The sequence below is a fragment of the Polyergus mexicanus genome, unplaced genomic scaffold (assembly GCF_030449975.1).
Source record: "Polyergus mexicanus isolate NDT 795.1 unplaced genomic scaffold, iyPolMexi1.0 SCAF_10, whole genome shotgun sequence".
NCBI classification, from domain to species: domain Eukaryota; kingdom Metazoa; phylum Arthropoda; class Insecta; order Hymenoptera; family Formicidae; genus Polyergus; species Polyergus mexicanus.
This window is the reverse complement of record NW_027223330.1, coordinates 3,476,726-3,486,291: the sequence shown is the minus strand read 5'-3', so window position 1 is coordinate 3,486,291 and position 9,566 is coordinate 3,476,726. Positions and strand designations below refer to the sequence as shown.

The following is a 9,566-nucleotide window of genomic DNA, read 5'->3' as shown; positions in this document are numbered from 1 at the left end:
AATTTGAAACCGTCACGCCCCTTGCCCCGCGTCCCTCGTCTATTATTTCATGTTGTTTATTTGAAGATCTGCAACGATCGCTTTACATTTCCTGCCCGTTTTTGCTCGTCGATAACGAATATCACGCGATAAAGAGTATCGGGAGTGTGAAATTGAGCTACGGGCGATTCGTTAATTAGCATAAAATAACGTAATCGACGTGTTCGTTTCTTTATCGAAGTGCCGTTTTTCTCGCGCTATATTCACGCGTATCGGCGACAAATTTGAATAATTCCAAGTGCCGAATCGAATATAGGGAAAGAATGTGTGTGTGTGTGTGTTAAATACGCGCGATTGTTTATTCGTCGCGTTTTATTAGTCGATTTATATTTACGCGAGTTACTAATAGAGTGTCCTGTGTGCATTGGAGCGAAAAGATCAGGCCCGATACATTGATGGCGTCATCGGGAGAATAACTATGTGAGTAAATTTGATAATTACAATATTGTATGATCAATTTTTGATCTATTTTTCTCGACAGCTCGATGCTATTGCGTTGTATATGGCAATCACAATTTATATTGATATTTGAATTCGAATAACATTTTATATATTTTACACTGTTCAATAATACACAATATACTGATAATATATTAAATTTAACAATTTATATTTTCCACATATGTATATCAGGCATTTATAATATTTTATTAAATAATATTAAATAATAATTATATAATTATTTAATATTATTTAATAAAACAATTATAAATTGATATCTAAATTGATATCATATATCAGCGATATTTTTTTATCCCAATGCTATTGCGTTGTATATGGCAATCACAATTTATATTGATATTTGAATTCGAATAACATTTTATGTCTTTTACACTGTTCAATAATACACAATATATTGATAATATATTAAATTTAACCATTTATATTTTCCACATATGTATATCAGGCATTTATAATATTTTATTAAATAATATTAAATAATAATTATATAATTATTTAATATTATTTAATAAAACAATTATAAATGATTCTAAATTGATATCATATATCAGCGATATTTTTTTATCCCAATGCTATTGCGTTGTATATGGCAATCACAATTTATATTGATATTTAAATTCGAATAACATTTATATATTTTACACTCTTCAATAATACACAATATACTGATAATATATTAAATTTAACAATTTATATTTTCTACATATGTATATCAGGCATTTATAATATTTTATTAAATAATATTAAATAATAATTATATAATTATTTAATATTATTTAATAAAACAATTATAAATGATTCTAAATTGATATCATATATCAGCGAAATTTAACAATTTATATTTTCCACATATGTATATATCAGGCATTTATAATATTTTATTAAATAATATTAAATAATAATTTTATAATTATTTAATATTATTTAATAAAACAATTATAAACGATTCTAAATTGATATCATATATCAGCGATATTTTTTTATTCCAATGCTATTGCGTTGTATATGGCAATCACAATTTATATTGATATTTGAATTCGAATAACATTTTATATATTTTACACTTCAATAATACACAATATACTGATAATATATTAAATTTAACAATTTATATTTTCCACATATGTATATCAGGCATTTATAATATTTTATTAAATAATATTAAATAATAATTATATAATTATTTAATATTATTTAATAAAACAATTATAAATGATTCTAAATTGATATCATATATCAGCGAAATTTAACAATTTATATTTTCCACATATGTATATATCAGGCATTTATAATATTTTATTAAATAATATTAAATAATAATTATATAATTATTTAATATTATTTAATAAAACAATTATAAATGATTCTAAATTGATATCATATATCAGCGATATTTTTTTATCCCAATGCTATTGCGTTGTATATGGCAATCACAATTTATATTGATATTTGAATTCGAATAACATTTTATATATTTTACACTTCAATAATACACAATATACTGATAATATATTAAATTTAACAATTTATATTTTCCACATATGTATATCAGGCATTTATAATATTTTATTAAATAATATTAAATAATAATTATATAATTATTTAATATTATTTAATAAAACAATTATAAATGATTCTAAATTGATATCATATATCAGCGAAATTTAACAATTTATATTTTCCACATATGTATATATCAGGCATTTATAATATTTTATTAAATAATATTAAATAATAATTATATAATTATTTAATATTATTTAATAAAACAATTATAAATGATTCTAAATTGATATCATATATCAGCGATATTTTTTTATCCCAATGCTATTGCGTTGTATATGACAATCACAATTTATATTGATATTTAAATTCGAATAACATTTATATATTTTACACTCTTCAATAATACACAATATACTGATAATATATTAAATTTAACCATTTATATATTTTCCACATATGTATATCAGGCATTTATAATATTTTATTAAATAATATTAAATAATAATTATATAATTATTTAATATTATTTAATAAAACAATTATAAATGATTCTAAATTGATATCATATATCAGCGATATTTTTTTATCCCAATATCGGATAACAATTATTTGTTCAAAATCTATATTTTATGTGGCTTCAACTAATACAAACGAAATTATTATTTCTCCAAATAATTGTGAACAAAATACTCTTTTTTTTTTTTTTTTTTTTTTTTTTTTTTTTTTTTTTTTTGAAAACTCAGTTTATGAAAAATTGAATGCCAAGTTGACATAGATCGATCGATCGATGGACTTTTTAATTCAATTCCGATGCTATTTCCGCGGATTGGATCGCGTCCCGAGTGTCGATAACCGATCGAAGAGATGCCCTTTGACTCTCTCCTTAATGCTGTAAATCAACTCCGAATTCCTCACTCGATTTCCATTACAAAAAGAGGGCCTGGTCTGCCGAGCGAGCGGGGCGCGCGGGTCCATAGCAATAAGGTACAAAAGCACTGACAACTCTCATTCGCGAGATCTCGGCTCTATCGTTCTTGGCATCAAAATAGAAGACAGCGGAGCGACTGGGATCTCGAAGGCGTGTTCCGGCGTTAAGTGGTCGTCCCCTCGTGCGAACCATTGTGTTGGCGCGAGTTTAAGTTTAATCCCGTGCGCCTCTCTCGATCCGACCGATAAACTCCGGGTTAAATAAGGATTAGCGCGATGACTTGGCGAGGACGGGCAGGTCGGCTTTTCGAGAACTCTTTTCCGACAAAACCGCGAGCGAGTCGATCGCCGCCACTGCCATCATCGTCGTCAAGGAGTCTCGTATTACGGACGGCAAGCAGAGATCGGTATCGCGATGCGTTAAAGTGACGTTAAAAGGTGCGGAACGAGGGACGCGATCCACATCATCGATAGATCGTCATCGGTAGAAATGCTGATTATCCGATAATCGTATGCCAAATATACGAGAATTATATATGTTTTATATGCAGATTTTATTATTATATAATTATATAATATATATAATATTATATATAATTATATTTAATATTATTTAATATTTTATGAATAAAGTATCTCTCTCTTTATGCGATTATATATATCTATAGTACATTTAAACGTGTTGAAAGAATCTGTTGCGGGAAACTTTATAAAATATTGTATTTCCGCAGATATTAAGTCTTCTTCTAATTGTTGATAATTCCGGAGGAAGATAGATATTCTATTAACAGAGAAATGAATGAATCATTAGAATATCCTTTTTTTATACTTTTTTGAGTCTTTTAATATTATTTTGGTGTGAGATAGAGTAATAAAATTTTTTTTCGTTGCTAACGATAAATGAGCACAAATTGCTATGTATAATAGTTAAAATAATTAATAAGATAAATTAACAATTTGGCAAATTTCATTAGAAATATGCTTTTTTAACACACTTGTGCGTTTTTATGTCTTCCAATCAACAATAATGATGCTGATAATGTGAAAAACATTTTATGAAATTTTTCAATGACAATTTTTATTCAAAATCCAACAGATACGAATTCAAAATCATGCACATATCTGTAGCGAATCGTTCGTTTTCATTTCCCGATTTTTCGTAGACTGGAAAGATTAGCGCGAATACGATTAGTCCAATAATTAACAATCATTTCGAATCTCTGATTAAATGGCGCGCTTTCCTGGAAGGCAGCGACACGAATCGATCAGCCGTTGCCGTTACATGTGTGGAGCGAGTAACTTATGGTTTTAAACGTGAGAGTTTAATGAGAAATTTGCATGACATTACGATCGAACCCCTCCGCGATGGATTAATGCGCGCGTCTTTCGGCATAATAGCGCGGCAATGAGCGCCCGGAACTCGATTCTCCGTAACCGGTCGTAAAAAATCGCAATCACTTATGTCTATGCTAATTTTATTTCTCAGCGAGACCAATCGTGCCACTAAATCAAAATGCAGCCGCGCATAAGTACGAGTTGCAGAATAATTGCCGGTGCGAGAATCGGAAAAATCAATCGTGTCGACGTGGACAGATTTTTGTTCGTTATTAATACAAGGGGAGATTTTTTATTAATTTAAAAATGTAATCGTATTTTTTGCCCCGCGAATTTGAAACATATCGGGTATGAATCGAAAAATCTTTTCTTCTTATTATATCGATTCTAAGAGAATATGTTCGCTTCATTTTTAGATCAATCAGAATCATGTATGTGAGAGGTATACAATTTTCTTATAGTTTAAACAAGGATTATCAAGAAATATCGAAAAAAAAATCAATTTGGAATTCTTATTAATTTATAAAAGTTTCTATAAAATAATACTTCATAAATGTATACTTTACATTCAAAATAAAATCGCTATTTATAATTTCGTCAACGAGAGAAAAATTTAATTATGATGTATTTTTTTCGCCTATGAATATTATACATATAGAAGGACTTTGCGTATATTATAATGCAACCTTAGCCAGACGAATATGGCTTTAATTGGAGCGCGAGGTGCGATGAAATTAATTTAATAGAATCGCGAAATTCAAACAGCGCGCGTATTGACGATTAATTTTAATTATGGCTTTTATCCGCAGAATGAGACTGCCTAAATAATCGAATTTTTTAACATTTCTCCTTTCAATGGATTATCGATTTATTACGTGATTACGTATTTTATTTGAGGCGGTTACGCGCTTGACGTGTATATCGATGTTAATCGATATAGACGCGTCCATCAGCTATCAGTTACCATTGAATATTTTTATTCAAAATGATTTTTAATTTTCAATAATATTATATAAGACTTAAAATTTTTTACAAATATTTATAAATACATGTTCTCGACTACAGTGCTGTAGATACGTATTTTTTTCACATACGATGCTTTGATAATTATCAAGAAAATGCAAATGTCGAAAGTTTCTGGCTATGTAATCACGCTCTTGAGTGAGAAATCATATAAATAATGCTACAATTATTTTTTTAATTTAAAGAATAAGATCAAATAAAATATATACAATATAATACAATTAATCTTCAATTTTTATATTTCTCAATTTAATGACTGCAAGAAATCTTTGCGTCTAGAATTAATTCTGATTACACGCTTCGATAAGTCAAATGGCATAAAAACATCTTGCAGCTTTGTATATATTATTACATTAAAATATTCATACATCTGAAAGAGCTAAATAGGGGACCGATCCTCACTTCAAAGTCACTCTGCGTATTCTGTTTGCACTAATGCGAACAGTTCCCTTTGAAAAAGTGCGTTACGTATTGATCACTTGAATCGATGTCGTACTCGAGCAAGAGACGTGCTTAATTAATGAGCCCTCTGTAGGTTGCATTGTTTGTCACATTAAGCGACGACGATTATTCGGCAAGTGAAGCGTTAAAGCCGCGTTGAATGCTCCTTCACTCGCCTCTACTCATTGAATATATCAAGTGCACTTGGTTATATAGCGATTCGACTTCCTACAACTCTAATTAGATCGTTAAATGTATGTGTTTAGTCATTCAACAATTTTTTTTTTTAAATCTTAATAGTTTAATATTCACATATACGTTATCAGATTTTTTATGAGTAAGATATATATATATATATATATATAACATACGCAAAAGTATATAAAATTATTGAAAAAAACTTTAAATATTAATATCATATAGAAAATATATATTATTATTAAAATAATATTATGCAGAATTATTTTAATTACACAAAATATTAAAAATAAAACGGATATATTCTATAGTTTATAATAATTATATTTATTTAACAGCAAAAAAATTAATATTTTAATAAATCTTTGATTAATAAATCGGGGTGGGAAGGGAGAGGAATATTTGTATACTCTACTTTTTTAAGGGATATAATATTTATATTAGATATTAATTTAATATACTATATATATATATAATTTTACTTAATATTAATTTAGTATTAATATACTTTCTATATAATATTAATATCTGATGCTTTTTAAATAATTTGGATGCATATGATAACGATTTTATATGACTTTTGCGAATGTAAAATTGAAATATTAAATTAGATATGAAATATATCGCTATATCTATGAATATGTTGTTTGCTCTAAATATGGAAACGAATTTTTAGTCCTTCTCTATTCTTTTTTCGCTCTTTATTTTCTTCAATCTTATGAGAAACTTTAAAAGTTTATTAAAGCAGAACAGGATGATACATTAAACTTTTCAAATCGCCTTCCTGTAATGTAAGAGATAAATCATGGCATCATGAGACACGTTTCAACTTTCGGCAAAATTTTACTTGCAAGAAACAAAATTTCGCACAAAATAATTACAAAAATCTGTTTATCATGTTCTTTACTAATATTACAAGCATTACAAGAAAGTTTCGCGGTTTACCTCGAAGTATAAACCTCTTTTCGTAAAAAATTTCAATCGATCATCTCCTACGTCATTTCTACTTACATGAATACATAGAAAATAAACATAAAACTATATCAGGCAACTGTCTTAAATTAGATAATATTTGTTTTACGTTGATTTTATAATACTAAATATTAAAAATATTTTAGCATAAGATGACAATATTATTGCAGAGATTATTCGATAAATTTTTTTTGCTAAGTTGTAAAAGATACACCGTGAAAATTTCAAGGATATCTTTTATGAAATAGAAGTAATCTGGAAAAGATAGAGAGAAAGAGAAAGAGCGAATATTGTTATAATTGTCGATTCTCAGTGACAAAAGGATGCTGTTACCACACAATAGCGTTTTATTGATCAAGTAAATTCCTTGCGCAAAGAAAACGTATTTCTGCTCGACCTTCGTTCACATTCAGGTACACGATTTCAGGTTCACACCCCGTGGGTATTTGATGTTGGTTTGTGGTCCTTATAGTCAGGTATTTGCGTTGTCGAACAGGCGAGAACTGCTCTGCCAATGGTTTGGGAACGCGTTGTTAAACGGATTAACAACAGTGGCATAATATAAATAACCTCCCTTCTGCATTTTGACGCCATACTCGCGATAAATTGTCATTTTTGTTACACGAAAAGCAAAGATCAGCAGTTCTCTTTTATGCCTCAACGAATACAGATAAAACACATACATTTCACGAAAAACACAACATGCTTCTATCTGCTTAATTCTGATAATTAAATATTTATCAAAATATTTGATTATCAGAATTAAGCAGATAAAAGTATGTTGATTTTTAAAAAATATAATAGAATTTGTTAAATATTTTATTACCTTTCATATTTCACATTTTTCGCAATTAGGTTAACGCATATTTCAGAAAAAAATAATGGAAATGTTTGTCATGAAATCTTTCTCTCACACATTTTTAGACCGGTTTAAAAGAGATTTTAGTTAAAGATAGACAAGCGTCTTTGTTACGATACGGATGGAAAATTCAGTAATTGCAAAAAAAAAAAAAAAAAAAAAATTGATAAAAAAATGCAAAGTAAAGAAAAATCTGTTCTCTGCTATGGTTTTATCCTAAAATACGAACTCCGAAGAATACAATACGTGCACGAGTCACAGAATAAATATTTCATTTCATAAAATATATAAAAAGGTAAAAGTGGAACAATGCAAAACATATATGTACATATCGTATATGTCGATGATGTTGGAAATACTTTTACGCGCTGTTTCCATCTTCTATTTCACTTTTTTTCGTTCCTCTTATCATAATAATGAAATTACCAAATGTCGCGCAAAGATGCAGAAAATTCCTTTGAAAATAATACGCCGTCTCTAAGAAACTATCTCTCGTGAGAAATTATGTTGAAAGATCGTGCAATCGTTTGAAAGATGCGTATTGCGATCGAAGCGAAAAGTCTCGAGAACGCATATCGCGAAGAAATTGAAGGAAAAAAACTTTCTTCAACTTTTTCATTCTTATATATTTTCGCATTGACAAGTCAAAATATGAAAAAGATTTTATCAAACTTTGTGCGTGTCATTCGGTAACGAAGTAATAGAATTATTCGATGTATATTGCGTGTAAAAAAAGATAATCGAACAAATTTAGCCAACAGATATAGTTAACAGATGTATCTTTAAATATCTCGGTTAATATGAAAAATTTTAAATAATATTACAAGCACATTCCATATATAGTTGACATTGACAAATATGATTATATCGACACGAATCGCACGTATTGTAGACATATAAAAATAGTACGTTACATAAATTTATAGAGCATAAATTTTTTATATTGCCTCATATTTTACACGTTGACAATTCAAAATACTAAATAGGTAGAGCGACATTTGTCAATTATAAGTATGACATTTTTATTTTGCAACCATAAAATAAAAGGGATAGCGGAATGAAATGTTCCCTCATTTGTTTTCATATTAGTTAGATGAAAAGGAATGCGCACATACATTTTAACGCGATTAAAGCCATACGGTCGATTTCTTTACTCGATGTCGGTTTATGTGCAAATTATAATTCTCAGACTATTCTATTTTTAGGCAGAGTTTTGTGTGATGCACTTTCAACAGAATTCAAACTAATTCGAAAAAAAAATAAAAGAAACCTAAGATTTATTTAATAGATATTTGTATAGATTGTAAATACGATAACGGGGCGTAACAATTCTCATGAAACAAGCGAACTACCGTTTAATGGCTCGTTAAAACGATCGAGCCCGACTTGCCCGACTAGTTCTATAACATCAACAGTTTTGGTATTCATCGGGCCTGTGCTATACACGATTATAATATTTCTTTGATACGTATAAAGAAAAAAACAATTGCCTCAGGGGCAAACGATACGTTTCGTAAAAACGACTGCCATATTTTACATATTCATTGAGCGATGTATCGTGTGGAAGGTACAATGTAAGCTCACAGGTTTGAATTTCTCACGAGTTTAACACATGAAGAGTATCCGCTTGACGTTGGACGCTATATTCAATTTTTTTTAATATCGCAGATTTTTAAGAACTTTATTATATTGTAGATCAATTTAAATTAAAAATACGTTATATTAATGGGAAAAAAAAAAAAAATAAAATAAAGAAAAATATGTACGTAATTATATTATATTTTTGAATTATTTAGTAAATATT

General features: G+C 28.2%; 1 long non-coding RNA gene across 1 annotated transcript in view; it reads left to right on the top strand.

The window, feature by feature from the left end:
- Positions 1-379: 379 nt before the first annotated feature.
- LOC138936801 (uncharacterized) overlaps positions 380-9,566 on the top strand; it is a 65,001-nt gene continuing 55,814 nt past the window's right edge. Inside the window, exon 1 of the long non-coding RNA XR_011447429.1 lies at positions 380-459. This is a non-coding gene — a long non-coding RNA (uncharacterized lncRNA). The remainder of the gene's footprint in view (positions 460-9,566) is intronic.